A 7,722-nucleotide genomic window follows, 5' to 3' on the forward strand; every position below is an offset into this window, starting at 1 on the left:
GATAAAAAAGTGAATTAAAACAACAGGGCATAGTTAGACATATATGAAGCCCATTCACAGTTCATTTGGATGGAGGTCACTTTTTAATTAACTTGAGGCAATGATCAGGTGAGAGCTCTAGTACAACCTCCTTGGTGGTTTGAATGGCCATAATGTATTTATTTTTCTCTGACAAAGTGCAGTCCGATGGAGGATCAGTTTAAGTAGTAACCAAGGAGACTCATTCCTATCTCATAACTCAGGTTCACTAAGTATCTTGGGATTGGTCCAGTTCTGTCTGATAAAAATGAACTATATTGTGAAGAGGTACATAGTGAGGCTTGGGGGGAGGAGGCAGCCTCATAAATCTGTGTAGAGGTCTTGTTGGGGTGTGGTGGTTGTTTATGTGTTCATGTTTTTCTGGACTGAGAGTCCCTTGGTTGTCCTGTGTCTGTGTGTTTAGCCATGAGGGATCTTTTGCATTGAGAACACCAGCTGGTATTGCACTGGTGTTGGTCTGGAGTGGGAAAGTCATGGAGTTGATAATTATGAGGAGCTTATGTAGAGAAATAATTTATCAGGTAGGATTCCAGGGGCTTTGATGGTCAGTGAGTGAGCTTCTGTCTGTTTTCACTGGATATGGACTAGTTATATCAGTGCCAGCACATGAGAGTGTTTCCCCAGCACCACATTTTTATAACAATTGGGCGCGGAAGGTGTGAATGTCAGCGGTAGGGTTTCGTGAGGCAGACTAAAAGACATGGGACGAGGTCATAAAGTGGCTGCCAGAGATCGAGCAGCATAGATAGCCACCATTAGGTGACCAAGGCAGATGAATGCATGTTGAACCCTTTATAAACAATATGATATGAAATATAAAAATACCGAACTGCTTCTGCAGGCCCATCATGTACTCTGAATTTCAAATTTCAAGGTTATTGCAGCACCTCATTATGTATATTCATAGGACTGTAATATATTTAAACACATCATCTGGGATCTAATGGCACATTTCCACACTATTACAAACTGAATGTGTGTAAATTGTGAATTTTGTTTGTGTATAATGGCAGCAAAAAGTGATTCCTCATTTAATAATTGATATATATTTCTGTAAATTGCTAAGTGAACATTGCATGAAGTTAGGGTTAGGTCCCAGCAAGAGGGATTTTTTCTCACATATTTAAGGATCACATGCAAGACAGCAGTTTAGTATAAAGATATGAATTAGTGTTAAATTTAAAGTAGCTAGTAGTATCTTTAGATCAATTAAAGTTGATCTTTCCCAGCACACTTTTGAGATTAATTAAGAAGTATATTATGTGAAAAGTGTTTGTAATTTTGACTGACAGATTAATAGAGAAATCATGCTTAGTGAAAGTATCTTAAATGAGGAATTACTGATAGGGGTTTGCCAGTAAGATGTTATTATTGTTATTATTTTACTCTAACATTCAATTTATGGAGCTTAAAGTACAGTAATGATACCTCTTGTTGGCATTATGCTACAAATGAAAACAGATTTGAGTGTTATTCTCTGTGTGTTTTAGTATTTCAAATAGGCTAGTTATGTATTGTAGTAGGCTCCCTCCCTCCTTCCACTTCTTTTTCTCCTCCTTCTTCCCCTTTCTCTTCATTTCTTCTCCCATCCTCCTCCTCCCCATCTTACCACACATCCAGCCTCCCTACCGCCACAACCCTGCAACCCACCCTGCCGTCACCACCACCACCACCAGCCTGCAACCCACCCTGCCACCACCACCACCCTGCCACCACCACCAGCCTGCAACCCACCCTGCCACCACCACCACCCTGCCACCACCACCACCCTGCCACCACCACCACCCTGCCACCACCACCACCCTGCCACCACCACCACCCTGCAACCCACCACCACCCACCACCACCACCCTGCCACCACCACCACCCTGCCACCACCACCACCCTGCCACCACCACCACCCTGCCACCACCACCACCCTGCCACCACCACCACCCTGCCACCACCACCACCCTGCCACCACCACCACCCTGCCACCACCACCACCCTGCCACCACCACCACCCTGCCACCACCACCACCCTGCCACCCACCCTGCCACCACCACCACCCTGCAACCCACCCTGCCACCACCACCACCACCACCCTGCCACCACCACCACCCTGCCACCACCACCTCCACCCTGCCACCACCACCACCACCACCACCCTGCATCCCACCCTGCCGCCACCGCCACCGCCACCACCACCACCACCACCACCCTGCATCCCACCCTGCCGCCACCACCACCACCACCCTGCATCCCACCCTGCCACCACCACCACCACCACCCTGCATCCCACCCTGCCACCACCACCCTGCATCCCACCCTGCCACCACCACCTCCACCCTGCCACCACCACCACCACCACCACCCTGCATCCCACCCTGCCGCCACCGCCACCACCTGCCACCACCCTGCACCACCCTGCCGCCACCACCACCACCCTGCATCCCACCCTGCCGCCACCACCACCACCACCACCCTGCATCCCACCCTGCCGCCACCACCACCACCACCACCACCACCCTGCATCCCACCCTGCCACCACCACCACCACCACCACCACCACCCTGCCACCACCACCACCACCCTGCCACCACCACCACCACCACCACCACCACCACCACCACCCTGCCACCACCACCACCACCCTGCCACCACCACCACCACCCTGCCACCACCACCACCACCCTGCCACCACCACCACCACCCTGCCACCACCACCACCACCCTGCCACCACCACCACCACCACCACCCTGCCACCACCACCACCACCACCACCCTGCCACCACCACCACCACCCTGCCACCACCCTGCCACCACCACCACCATCCTGCCACCACCACCACCACCACCACCACCACCACCACCACCACCACCACCACCACCACCCTGCCACCACCACCACCACCACCACCACCCTGCCACCACCACCACCACCACCACCACCCTGCCACCACCACCACCACCACCACCACCACCACCACCACCACCACCACCCTGCCACCACCACCACCACCACCCTGCCACCACCACCACCACCACCCTGCCACCACCACCACCACCACCCTGCCACCACCACCACCACCCTGCCACCACCACCACCACCACCACCCTGCTCTGCTGCCTTACCTGGCCTGCCCTTTTACCTTCCCTTTTACCTTCCCTTTTACCTTCCCTGCCCTTCCCAGTCGTCTGCCCTGCCCTGCCCTGCCCTGCCCTCTGCCTTACACTGCCATGATCCTTTCCCTCTACTCTGCCCTTCCCTTCATTGTATCCTTGCCTTGCCTCCCTGCCCTGCCTTGCCCCCCTGCCCTGCCTTGCTCCCCTGCCCTGCCTTGCTCCCCTGCCCTGCCTTGCTCCCCTGCCCTGCCTTGCTCCCCTGCCCTGCCTTGCCCAGCACCCATTCCTTACCCTGCTTTGCCATCCTTTCCCCCCCTGCACTGCTACCTTGCTGTCGCTGTCATGCCCTGTCCTGCATCATTCTTATCCAGCCATACATTACCTTGCACCCTTGTTATGCCCTGCCACCTCCCCCCTGGCTGTCAACCCTGTCCTGTCATCTCTTACCTGCCCCGCACATTTGCTGTGACCTGCCATAACTTCCCCTGCACTCTTACTATGCCCTGCCGTCCCTGTTCTGTCCTACCATCCCTGCCACGTCCTTCACCCTTGCTGTACCCTGCCATGCCTGCTGTGTTCTGCTGTTCTTGCCCTCCCATACTCACGTTTATCTGCTGTGCTGTCCTTCCTTTGTCCTGCTGCTGTCTGTTGCTCTCCTCTTCAGTCCCTTGTCTTGCCCCTTTTGTAATTTTAGTATTCTTTTTTTATGTATTTCATTGTATATCTATTTCTTTGCTTCTGTAGTTATCGGACCACAAGCAGAATTGTATCCTTGTGAATGTATGTTCATGCTCAGCTCTTGCATGTTCATAAGGCCTGTTTCATGTGTTCTGAAGCCGATATTTGACTAATGTCATGTTTTATCTCAATATTGTTCTAAGTTGATAAAGTTCCAATTCATATTTCCTATGTTTTGATGTATGTTCTCAAAGTCATTTTAAAAAAGTCTAAAACTTTTTCAGTGCCAATTTTGTCATCAGTCAGCTTTATATATGAGTTATGTGTCCTTCATGCTGTGTGTGTAAAATATGGACTTTGAAAAAATATCAAAGAAAGTAATACCAAGACATATGTATAGTACGAAGTGATGTCTCCTTCGTACTATTCATATAAGTCTTGGTATTATTCTCTTTGTTATTTTTTCAAAGTCCACATGTTATTATATATGTAAAAAATATGTATGTCAAGAAAATGTACATTGTAATAATGCATTGGTTTTATTTCCACACGATATACACAAGAGTGGTGGATGTCAAAAAATAAACACGATATACACAAGAGTGGTGGATGTCAAAAAATAAACTATCTCGATAAATCGGCCAGAGAAATACGGACTGGTCACCTCATGGTGTGAGGGTTGCCAGTCCGTATTTTCGTGGCCGATTTATCGAGATAGGTTCTGTGCCCCTGAATTTTATGCCTCCAAGAGCGTGCCCTTCTCATCACTTTGTTGATGCCATGTCTTGTATTGCTCTGCCCAGCTAACGCCAGGCAGAGCTATACAAGTTAACATGGCAGTCAACAAAGGATGAGAAGGGCTATTAACATGCATTGCTAAACACTCTGTGCAACCACGCAGCCTGTGTGTTTGCATTCATGCATGTTAAAGATCAATACAAAATATTTTCATACACAAAAAAAAAAAATGCACCCTACTAGTATCACTTAACTGAGCAATGCAAGATTATTGGTTAAAATGGCATATCAAAGGACTGAGTAGGGCCAATTAACCCCTTCAGTATGAGGACGTTTTATTCCTGCTGACGCCACATGATTTTATTCAGTTTAAGAGGCAGACATACTGGAGGGGTAGGATACGAAAGGACATGGCACATATGGGAGGGCATGGGTGGGTATAGCAGGGGTGCAGGGTAGGCCAGAGTCGGGAGAGGAGGGCGGGGATGGTACAAGAAATCCTTCCAAAGTTGAATAAAACAGTGTAGTAGCAGCAAGAATATACCTTATTAAAATCATGTGGGATGTAGCAACAATATACTGGGAAAAGACATCACGGTACTGAAGGCGTTCAAAGATCCCAACATGCACTGGTTGTGATGCATGTTATATCCATCAACAAAATCACATGGCACTGGACCTAACAATTTTGTTCTCTTCGCTGTTACTTGGCCCAATTTTTCATTCTTTTCCAGCTGTCACATAACTTGAGGCATAGAAAGGCAATGCTATGGCTCTAAATTCTCTTCATAGTATGTTTAACATCATGTTTTATAGTACAACCCGTAGTTCAGGATGGAAAGATGAAAATTTTAGGCCAAGTTTAAGTTCAGAGCATAATCACATCGAACAAATAAAACTTTAGAAATATATAACTCATGGCTGTATTACTATGAGAAAGATAAGATGTGGACAAGCTATCTACCTATAGCCAAATGCCTTAATCCAGTAAGGGGTGGCCACAATCGAAGCCTCCATATCGCCCTATCCCCTTCCATTTCACTGCCCTCCCGCCAGCTTCCCCTCTCCCTTATACAGTGCACATCTCTACTCCATCCCTCCGTCTCATGATGTCTCTACCTCCCTCTACCTCACGTACACTCTCCTTCTCCCCAACTTACATCCTCCTCCCCCATAGACTTCTCTACCCCATCCCTCCGTCTCATCCTCGATCTCTACCTCACACTCTCTCCTAATTAGTCTCTCCATCGCCCCAGCTTATGCACCCACTCTCATGTAGCTCTCCATTCCGTCCCTTAGTCTCCACCTCACATACAGTCGTACTTCGTCTCTCGCTCTCCATCTCCCCCCCCCCCCCGCTTGCAACACCCTCTCTCATCTACCTCTCCCTCTCATCCTCGGTCTCCCAATTCAAATTTGTAGAGCGAAAGACAACAGAATGACCTATTTCTGGCTAGACTAAGATGTGGAATGCCGGCGTACTATGTTCACCAATATCAGATCCACCTTAAAAAAACACCTTCACTTCAGTGATGATAAAGCCATAAGTTATATATATTTTATGTTATGAAGTAACATTTCTCGCCTTTAAGACTTTATTCTCTTGAAAAAAAAAATTGGAAAAAAAAAATAGGATTAGCTTATGTCTTATGAACAGCCTCCTACACTTTACACCCCTTTTTAATTTCTTGATTATGTTATAAACAGAGACGCATCTTAACCGAGATGGGCTGAAGTTTAACATTCATGGCCTGGTGCAACTGGACAACTAATAAGGTATATATAAAATCAGTACGCACTACCTGGCCTAGCCAGCCATCTCATACCTATGCAACTGGTTTTTGATTAAGTTCAACATGGCAGATGAACACTATAGCAGCTAATTTTAGGCAATGTTGTTCCCAGAACATTTTTTTTTTTAAGTATTGCAAGGAAGAAGGAACCAAATAATAGAAAGCCTCAAAGATTTTTCCCTTAAAAAAAAAAAAAAAAAAAACCCTAAGAGCCTAAAGATCCGTTAATATCGAGATGACTGAAGGGTCATAGGCAGTAAGAAATGAAAAAGGTGGTTCCAGAGTTGACCCGTTGCATACATGATGGACTGGGAGTAGCGGTTAACTCTTGCATTAGAGAACTGTACAGAAAAAGGGATGAGAGTTTGCTGCTAGGTGGGTGCTACACACCTGCCGTAGTGGTGGAGGGATGCAAGCAGACAGTTCAAAGGAGCAGTGATCATTGACGTTGTGATAGAAATGAAGTAAAGATGCAACAGTTGTTGTAATTGGGAATAACGACTGGCATGCTGCATCACTAGGTGCCACTAAGCAAAATGTTGAGAACATTTAAATCATTTTTTGTCTGCACAGCTTTTTTTTTTAGCTGCAGTTCTTGGGTTACGTGTTTTGTATTTCTATTAAGAGTCACCAAAACACTTCACCCATTGACAAAACAAGCGACTTATGACTGAACGATTAAATTTATTACTCCCTAAATATCAGAAATTCCAATACAGCATTGTCAAAATCTTTTTTTTTTTTTTTTTTTTTTCACAAGTCAAAGTCGAAGTGTACTCCACTATATGAAGTATTAAAACATTTATAAGAACATGCGATTCATTTATTGCAATAAAGAAAATATTTTATGGTCATCACAAATATATAAGTAATGGATGTGGGATCATGAGGGCCACAATATTAAAAAATCTACACGAGTGAAGAACTCCTGAAAAACCACAGATTCTGAGTGACTGAATGGCCAAGAGATGCTCCCACACCCACAAATACATAGTGCATATACAGATGTCCTCGTCTGAAGTCACAAGTATGGCCTGAACTTAGTATTCCTGAAAAATTTTTACCCTCCTTGATAAAGTTTATAGGTAAAGTTTATTAATCTGACAAAAAAAAAAAAAAAAAAAAAAAAAAAAAAAAAAGGGTGGTGGTGGTGGCACTTTGATGATCCTTAGTTATGAAGTACGAATTTGCCTCCTTGGTTACTACGTATAGTTTTGTATCTTTTATAAAGGCTTCAGCATGCTCACTTCGCCCTTTTCTTCCTGTCACTTTTCATTTCTCTTCTTTCCACTTCAGGTGGTTCTGCACCGAGTGTCAAGCCTAATATTTCCTTGCAATCCAAAACTATTTCCAGTGCTGGATGGTAA

Source organism: Coenobita brevimanus, chromosome 16 (assembly GCF_032717465.1).
Source record: "Coenobita brevimanus isolate Jiangsu-jjx chromosome 16, ASM3271746v2, whole genome shotgun sequence".
Lineage (NCBI taxonomy): Eukaryota > Metazoa > Arthropoda > Malacostraca > Decapoda > Coenobitidae > Coenobita > Coenobita brevimanus.